This window comes from Diachasmimorpha longicaudata, chromosome 16 (assembly GCF_034640455.1).
Source record: "Diachasmimorpha longicaudata isolate KC_UGA_2023 chromosome 16, iyDiaLong2, whole genome shotgun sequence".
In the NCBI taxonomy this organism is placed as follows: Eukaryota; Metazoa; Arthropoda; class Insecta; order Hymenoptera; family Braconidae; genus Diachasmimorpha; species Diachasmimorpha longicaudata.
In genome coordinates, this window is record NC_087240.1 from 1,394,180 (window position 1) to 1,403,650 (window position 9,471).

At 41.0% G+C, this 9,471-nt stretch overlaps 1 long non-coding RNA gene across 1 annotated transcript; it reads left to right on the forward strand.

The window, feature by feature from the left end:
• The first annotated feature begins 320 nt into the window (after positions 1-320).
• Positions 321-1,833, forward strand: LOC135169887 (uncharacterized). Its single transcript, XR_010300264.1, has 3 exons — positions 321-1,186; positions 1,282-1,539; positions 1,699-1,833. It is a non-coding gene; the product is annotated as an uncharacterized LOC135169887 (long non-coding RNA).
• Positions 1,834-9,471: the final 7,638 nt, after the last annotated feature.

Genomic DNA, 9,471 nt, shown 5'->3' on the forward strand with positions numbered 1-9,471 from the left:
TGATTAATCATTGGAGATACAATATTAGTACCGAACCAGAAAACTACTTTTTTACTTTGCTACTACTCTTTAAACCCTGGAGAAATACAGCTGAGTTGAAAGAAGGACATCTGTCCTACACAGAAGCTTTTGAAACTGAAAAAGAGTATTTTGCCAAAGCATGTGAATATCTCGAAAAGGGGGAAACCTTCCAACGAGGATTGGATTACATTTCAGAACAAATTCGAGAGGAACTTGAGAAATCTAATGAGAAGACTACACAATCACCTGAAACGAAGGTCGGTTGTGATCCGAAAGAAGGTAAAATGGCTATGAAGGAATTCAAAGACATTGATGAAAAAGTCACCAAAAGTGTGGATTTAGAGTTCATGGTTTCACAAATGAATGGCGATCAAACGAGAATATTATGGAACAACAATTACTTAAAAAGTGAAGCCACAATTATGGAAATTTGAAAAAACTACAGAAATAACAAAATACGCCAAGCTCATTGATTGAATTTACCAGTGGAGAAAGCTGGTGATAATAGGAGTCCATAAACCGTTTTGAGTTCTCTATAAATATTTTGACTAAGACGAGTCCCATCATATTCTACAAAGGACATCGCAGTCAAATCAAATACTCGACTCAAATCGAAAGGGGTAAAAAGTCCATTGTGAATCAAAAAATTATTCAGCCATATGGTCAGGATCAACGTACTTGGCGTGGTTTGTCCTGATGACCTAGCCTATTTGGATATGCGATCTTTCCTTTTTTCGTTAAAAACCGCCCGTGAGACTTGACCTGAGCAGTGCTGACCCGTATAGCACTGCTGACTGAGAAGTTTGCACAATGACTAACGATCCCAGTATTTGGAAGAATTTTCCGTGCAATGTTTGTGGTTGTTACGTTGAGAAGCTATGAGTGATGGAGGTCAATGAAAAAAAAGTGTCAAAGTCATTCACCAATTTCGAAAAAGCGGTCGAATTTCACAATTTACTCAAAAATGTTACATGTCGTCGTTAGTCATGCCCTGAATCGTGTGAGCTGCTAAATGTACCAAATAGGAATTTGGTGCATTTAGCAAATGTACCAAATAGGAATTTGGTACATTTAGTAGCGATTGTTGGTTCATTGAATTTAAAAAGTCACGAAAGTGCTCTCTTCATCAATTACCAACAACAATTGTGATTGAATGTACATTCAGGTGAGTAGCTGATCTATCGTTATTAATAATGAATCCCTAAAATATATTTTTCCCACTAAAGAATACATTTTCATTCTATTGTAATTTTTTCACAGATTAGCAGGGGTAATAACTCGGAAGAATAATAGATATGTTGTCTATTGTTTACTAGACGGACAATGGTCGTTGTATGATAACAACTGCACCGTGATCCAGACACCGTCCACCGTAGACATTGGACTACTTTGTATGATATACATACTCGAGTCATAACGTGGCAGATCGCAATTGTATGAAAATCGCAATACCAGTCCTCAAAGGTCCAGTCGACCCCTTTGCCAATGTCTGGTTACTACCAACTTCATCGGTAACAGGTAACTTTATGCAACCAAGAATATTTTTCCGTGTTCGAAAATGACTATTCTCATTGGCAAGAGAATTATGTATCTGGCAAATCCTCCATGATCTTCACCGTTCTCTCAGTTCGTTATGATTCTTCTTCACTATTAAACATACCTTGGATTGTGTTACAGGAATTCGAGATTTGAACGACTACAAAGAGAACCAGGTCCCAGCTGCATTGGCTTCGTTGCAACATTTTCTGCATCTTTCAAATTCAATGAAGTTAAGGGTGATACGTAGGAGAGATGTACCAGTTGAATAAATGTTTTTATGCTAATTTTGATTTTTTTTATTCAGTTACCTATTCCCATACACTTTTAACTAAAAAGACCAACATTCATCAAAAGTTCGGGTATCATATGCTTGTACACTATTGAAGATAAAATAGTTAGATTCAATCGATTTTGGAAGAGAAATATTGTCGCTCCGAAATAACATTTTCCGTTAAATATGCACTATTGCAGGTATAAAAGATTTATCAATGAGGGATAATGTGGTACGATGTTAATATCGTATAACATTCGTGAAGCGACAAATTATGCAATATTTAAATAATTTCCAATGCAACTATTCGATTACTTGATTATCTAAGAGCAATAAATTTCTACTGTCCAAATTACAATCTCAATTCGATTAATTTTTGGTTGACCAATGACCTGCAAAATGAAATAATCACTGAATGTGAAATTATTTATTCAACAAATGATTCAAAGCTGAAATATCCTTGCATTTATTTCAAAATTTACTCATTCAGCTGCAAAACACAATAACCAGCTGATGATAAGCCTACTTATGTAACGGTTGCCCCCACTCCCGGGCAATTTCAACTCAGCGCCATTTTTATATTTCTAAATAGTTTTTGATGTGAAACATCTATAGGCGCACTCCTAAACCGAATCGTTGGCGTGGCGATACTTGCCGTGGCGAGCAACGGCCACGCTATACTAAGGTATGCCTATCTATATTCTGTGTAGTAGAGTGGACGGTGTGGGGATGGGCCGCCACGCTATACTGAGGTATACCTATATATATTATGTGTAATAGAGTGTACGGTGTGGCTTCTCACACAGTTCCACGTGGTTCTTTATACGGTACACATAACCTGTGTTTTATTTAATTTTTTATTTCAATTTTTGAAAATAAAATATGTGTGATAGTGATAACTTAGAAGATCAAAGTGATCAACCGTGTGCAAAGAAAGGGAAACTAGACTATGGCATACTACCAAGTCATCAGTAAGTAGATCGTATTTTTCATGTCTCCATAACTGTAATTATTATAGCTCCATATTTAATTAATTATATTGATATTAATCATATCAGTAATTTATAAATTTTATTAGGATTAATAATTATATAAATTATATTAATATTATCTTTAATTAATTATTTTTTTATTATTCATAAAGGAATGAATATGGACAAATTTATTAATTAAATTTATATTCTCAAATCTTTAGTCATATATTGCAATAAGTAACTAAGATTTGAGTTCATGAGTATATTGAAGCCATACTCAACATTTTTTTTTTGTATATTTTAATATCATATTTTTTACAATATTTCAGTTCTCAACAATCTTTACAGGCATCACAAAATATTATTATTGAAACTGGACGCCATCCTGATCAGTTGAACACAAGGCATACTATCAATGTTGTGTAAGACTTTACTAATCGATTGATCACTGATTTTATCAACTCCAGAAATAAATTAACCATATACACTTTAAACTGTCAAAGTCTCAGGAAACATGCTGCTGATTTACAAGATCCTATTTGTAGAAATAGTAACTTTTTGTTGCTAACTGAAACATGGTGTCCTGCAGATGAAGCAGTTGATTTATGTAACTTTCATTGTATTGCAAAATTTAAACGACAAAATGTTAGAGCCGCTGGAGTGGCCATTTACAAAAACAATAACACTTCACATGTTACTACACTCAACATGGATCTAGCAGTTCAAAATGCTACAGAAGTTCATGTTTCCCAAACATCTATTGGTGATATGTGTGCTTCACATATTAAACTAGAAGGGGGAAGTGAATTAATTATGATTGTAGTATACATTTCACCTAATAACAAAATGGATCATATAATTTCATTTTTACATGAAAGGTTATTTCCTTATAGCCAAACAGGTTCAATAATTTTTAAAACAAATAAACCTAAACTGCCATTAATTTTAGCTGGAGACATTAATGTAAATTTTGCAAGAGCTGAATCAATGCCATTAATGACATTTCTTCAAAAAGAATTTCAATTGCAAATCATTAATAATCCAAGAGAATCTACTACCAAATATGGAACAACAATAGATGCTGTATTTGTGAGATATCTTGATGGTGTTTCATCCAATACTTTTGTAACGTACTTGAGTTATCATCGACCAATCGTCACGGTAATACCGGCAGAGGAAAAATCGAATATAACTATTACTGAAGTTACAGATGAAAATAGTTAAATTGTAGCCACTTGATATTAATATCGAATTTTTATATCCCATGTAAATAAATTTTTATTAAATAAAGTTATCATTTTCTGTAAGAAATTTGTAATACTTCATTTGTTCATAAGGCTATATTTAATTCCTGTAATAATATTATCTTTTATGCATATTACTGGTACACACACGATGTTTCACATCTGCCAGGCGTCCCATGACGGCTCATTTTTTTTTGCAATTTTTGGGTGTAGGATTCGTTTGATGGAGTCTCGCAATCACCTGTCAATCACCTACAAACGATTTCCTATCGATTGAGCTATCGTCGAACTTAATTCGTCGAATTTTTTTTTTTTTTGTAGCTAACTTCCGTGTTTTTGGCTCCCAATATTAAAAAAATCCATTAAGGAATTAACTTAATCCGGCAAACGATAAAAGTAGTCTGTCAATCACCGGCTAACGACTGTCAAACGATCTGGCTAAATTAAATAATTAATTTTCCTTAATGAGTAGCCACCTCCCCGGAGCTGAAGGACTCTTAAACTCCTTAACCGATTTTAATGAAATTGGCACATCGTGTGCAGTTTCATTCAACTTAAAAGATGGGATACCAGCTGTTATACCAGCTTTAACGTCTTTCTTCGTAAATATTAATTTCATTGTACTAAGGGGCTACGGTAGTAGAAAATCTGTTATGGAGGTCGCCATATATTTTTACAAATGGCATCTAGGTAAAAAAGCATGGTGATCACCCTGACTGATGTTCTCCTACCGTTCCTCCTAAATAGTTCAGTACAATATAATCTAACAAAAACCTTAACCACAGCAACGCGTGGCCGGGTCTGCTAGTTAGTGTATGTATTTAAATACATTACGAAATTCTCATTTTCGTACCGCTTAAAATTCGGGACTTTTAGTGAAGGATAAGTTAGACCAGAGATTTCATGATTTTCAAAGCATTTTATGCCACTGGATTTCTAATTCCCAGTGAACTATCCCGATATTAATAAAAAGGTTTTATTAGTATTGTTCAACATATTAACAAAATGAGCCATGGTTCCTACGCCGAATCTATCGCGTTTTCGTTTCTCTCCCATGTCTCTTTCCGTCCGACTGCCCCACCACGCGCGCCATCCCCACCCTTTTCCTGTGGCTTTTTCGTTACATACGATATTGGATTTACGGATTTCGGCCTTCAGCCTCCGACGTGTATGGACGTATTCCTCAGTGCGCGCCTCTACCTTCGTTTTTCCTACCACAGTAGTAGCTTCCTCCCGTGTCCTACTTTACTATCCTGACGAAGTCTTGCAGATCACATCAAGCCGCCGAATCTGCATACCGATTAGTGCCTATACTAATTAAACTCGTAAGTAGCACGTGGCTTGGTCACGTGTCGCCCTAACCTCAACGGCGTCCCCGCCGAGGTGACGCTACCGCTCCAAGATGGAGGACCTCCCATCCTCCAAGGCCATGTTAATCAACACCAAGTCAACCAACGTTACCAACGAACACAACTACGACATCAGCCATCAACTGAAAAAACGCGATATAATCTTCAACGACCCATTCCTTCCCCAGAACTCTCCATCTCCCCCTCAACCTAACCTGACCTCTCCCTCTCCACCACATGATCCTAGCGACTCACTTCTTATCGAAGCTGCTCAACGCTCGGCCTACCTTGATTATGCCCTTCAGAACAACATATCCCCCCTCACTCTTAACGCCATTTCCCAAAACACTCTTGATAACTTCTCTGCACTCTCACCACCAAATTCGATCACCTCCCCCCTTGTTCATCCCTCATCACCTCCTGTTAACGACACTGAGATGAGCACCCCAGAAAAAAATGCTCTTGGCAAACGCACAGCTAGATCCTCTGACGAAGAACCAGCTTTCGAACTCCCCAAATCCATGAAAAAAAAGCTTCACAAAGCCTCCTCCCCTCATCCTGAAACCTCAACCTCGTCCTCTGCCCCTCCTGCCATTCTCCCAACGAGGACACCTCGACGCCCCATCATATCCCAAGAACTACAGAAAAATCGTTTCCCTCTCAAGTCCTCAAACCAATCCTTTGAGGTCTTCTTCCAAGCCGACTACTCCTCCCCAAACACCCCTGACATTCATGGAGTCAACCTAGCCAAAGTTCTCATGAACATTCTGAACGACCTAGGCCACGGCCGCTCCTTCTCCCCCACCAGAAAAATTGGTGTCTCCATCCTTGTCTCCTTCCGTTCCGCCAAAATTGCTAACGATGTCATGGAACATCACTCGCTTAAATCTCATAATATAATCGCCTACATTCCCGAATTCAGTCTATCTAGACCTGGCATAATTAAAGATGTGCCCCTCAATATCTCCATCCCTGATCTTCAATCAGACCTCATCAGCGATATCCCAATCAAAGAAATTTCCCGTTGCAACCGATTCACATCCCTCTCCGATGGAACCAGGCACATGTCCCCTTCTACCTCCATACTCATCAAGTTCGAAGGTCAGACTCTCCCAACCCATGTATCTCTATACAACATTCGCCTCCAAGTCTCCCCCTACACATCCCAAGTCAAAAGATGCTCCAATTGCCTTCGTTGCGGCCACTCAAAAGCCCACTGTAGAAGCCAAAGAACCTGCAACCATTGTGGCAAAGCGGACCACAACAACCTTCCCGCAAACTCCCCTTGTCCAAAAGTTGACCAGAACCCTTCCTGCATCAACTGCAAAGGGAGACATCCCTCAACCGACAACAACTGCCCCCAACTAGCCAGGCAAAGACTCATACACAGATATGCCGCCCAACAGGGTATTTCCTATATTGAAGCTAGACACATTATCTCCTCCAATCTCCCAAATGCCCCCCCCGGGCACTTACCTGCCCCCTCACCTTCTAACTTTGCTAACTCCCCTCATCACTTCCCTCCAATCTCACACACCCCCTCGCTCACACAACCAATGTCAACCACTCTCCAACCCACCCCTCGTCATCTCCCTAACTTCGACCTTGTGCCTCATCGCTCTCCTGCCATCATCCAACTCCACTGCCCAAAGACTCAAACCCCGTCCCTCTACCCTTGTCAAACTCGTCTCGTGACAAGCACCTCCAATACTCCCACAAGCTCATGCATAAAGTCCCCCGCACCTCCTCAAGAACCTCACATATCTCTAACTCTTCCTCCCCTAACCATTCCCATCTCCTGATTTCTCCAAATGGTGCTAACTATTCCAACCTTCCTCCTTCTCCAGAAATAAGATACCCTCCCCACCAACCCTCTCTCTTACCCTCGTCCGACCTCTCTCAGGTCCTTGACCAAATTAGAAGCTTCCTCGATCTTTTCCTCCATAAACTCGCTGCCTTAGTTGAAAGCTTTGGCCTCACCAACAAAGTCGCCCACATCTCTAACCTAATCAACAACCTATACCAATCCTCCTCCCAGACCACCCCCCTCCAAACCTTCCTTCCTCTTCCCTGTCCGCCCCTGCGTCACCCTTCAACACCTCTCGCCGCTCATTATCCACCTCATTATGAACTTCACAACGTCAACTAATTCTGCCTGCCCTGGACTCAAAATCTTGCAATGGAATGCCCGCAGTCTTAGACCAAAGCTAGGTGACCTCCAAAATATTGCCTTCAACTATGATATCATTCTCCTTTCTGAAACCAGGCTCAAACCCTCTCATCCTCACACGGCCCTCTGCGGCTTTTATCTCTACAGAGATGACCTTCTAAACCAACAGGGGGGTGGCATTGCCATCGCGATCAAAGAATCTATACGCTTCACCCGAATTCCTAACCTTAATCTCATCTCCCCAAACCTCCACGTCATTGGCATTAATATCTCCTCCAAAGATGGACCCCTAGCTATCTTCTCTCTTTACAAAAACCCCCACGCCACAATTCACTCCTCAGCATGGTCTCAACTTTTCTCCAAATCCGCCAATGCCCACGCTTCCATCATAGCTGAGGACTTCAACTCCCACTCAGAGGCTTGGGGTAGTTCCCATTCCTGTCCCTCTGGCTCTGAACTCCTAGATGCTCTTGCGAACTCAAACCTCTTACCCCTGAACGACGGCGCTCCCACCCGAGTCACTCCCCCCAACTCGCCCCCCTCATGCGTTGACCTCACTCTTGCATCCTCCAACATAGCTCTCCAATCTTCTTGGCATGTTCTTAAAGACCATATGGGTAGCGACCATTACCCCATTGCCACTTTTCTGAACGTCCCTCCCGACAAATTCAAACGTTGTTCCTATCAAATCAACCACTCCAAGGTGGATTGGGATGCCTTCCAAGACTACCTTGAAGCTAACGAAAACCTCATTAACGATACCCCAAATTCCATGTCCCGCCAACTCAAATACGAATCCCTAATTGACGTCATTATGTCAGCAATTCAAGCCTCGTCTCCAAAACCCAAAAACTCGTCCAAATACTTCAACCAAAGTAACCGCAAATCGTCTCCCCCAGCTCCCTGGTGGAACGAAAACTGCTCACACGCCGTCGGCCTCATAAGGACGGCCACATCCCTTTTCAGAAAGGTCATTTGTCTAGACCACTACATTGCGATGAAAGAACAATCTGCCCTTACCAAACTCACTCTCAGAAAAGAAAAATTAAAAGGCTGGTCCACATTTTGTGAATCCCTAAGTAGAGACACCCCCATCAACCTAGTCTGGCAAAAAAGCACGTGGTTCAAAAACCGCAAGGCATACACCCCCACAAATATCCCTAATCAAGACAATGAATCTGCCGATGAAATGCGGAGTTTCATCTCCGACTTCTGTCCCAAACTCCCGCCCAACTACATCCCTCCCTTCCTCCAGCCATCCCTTTCCAAAGCAACCCCTTTCTTCAAAAAGAGTTCAGCCCACATGAACTCAAGTATGCTCTCTCCGCCACTAAACGCACCTCTTCTCCAAGCCTGGATAAAATCGACTATTTGGTTTTGAAAATACTCCCTAACTCCTACAAAAACTGTCTTCTAGACATCTTCAACTCCCTCCTTAACTCCGGCCAATTTCCAGATTCATGGAGAAAATTCTTAGTATTCCTCCTCCCCAAAAATACCCCGGGCAAATTTCGTCCCATAGCCCTTGCTTCCTGCATCCTGAAACTTCTCGAAAAACGAATAGCCAACCGCCTTATGTGGTGGCTAGAAACTGAACATGTCCTGCCCAATAATCAGTTCGGTTTCAGAAAACTCCGATCCTGCACTGACAACCTCTCTATCTTAAGCACCGAAATCCTTACAGGTTTCGCATCCAACCAATTCACTGCATGTGTCTTCATCGAAATAAAGGGAGCATTTGACAACGTCAACCCCCTCACCCTATACAATGACCTAGCCCGTATAGGAATTCCCCAAAAATTAGCTGACTTCGTGTACTTCCTACTAGCTTTCCGCCAACTCTACTTCGTGACGCAAGATGAGCTCAACGGCCCCTACCCTATGGACAAAGGTGCAGGCCAAG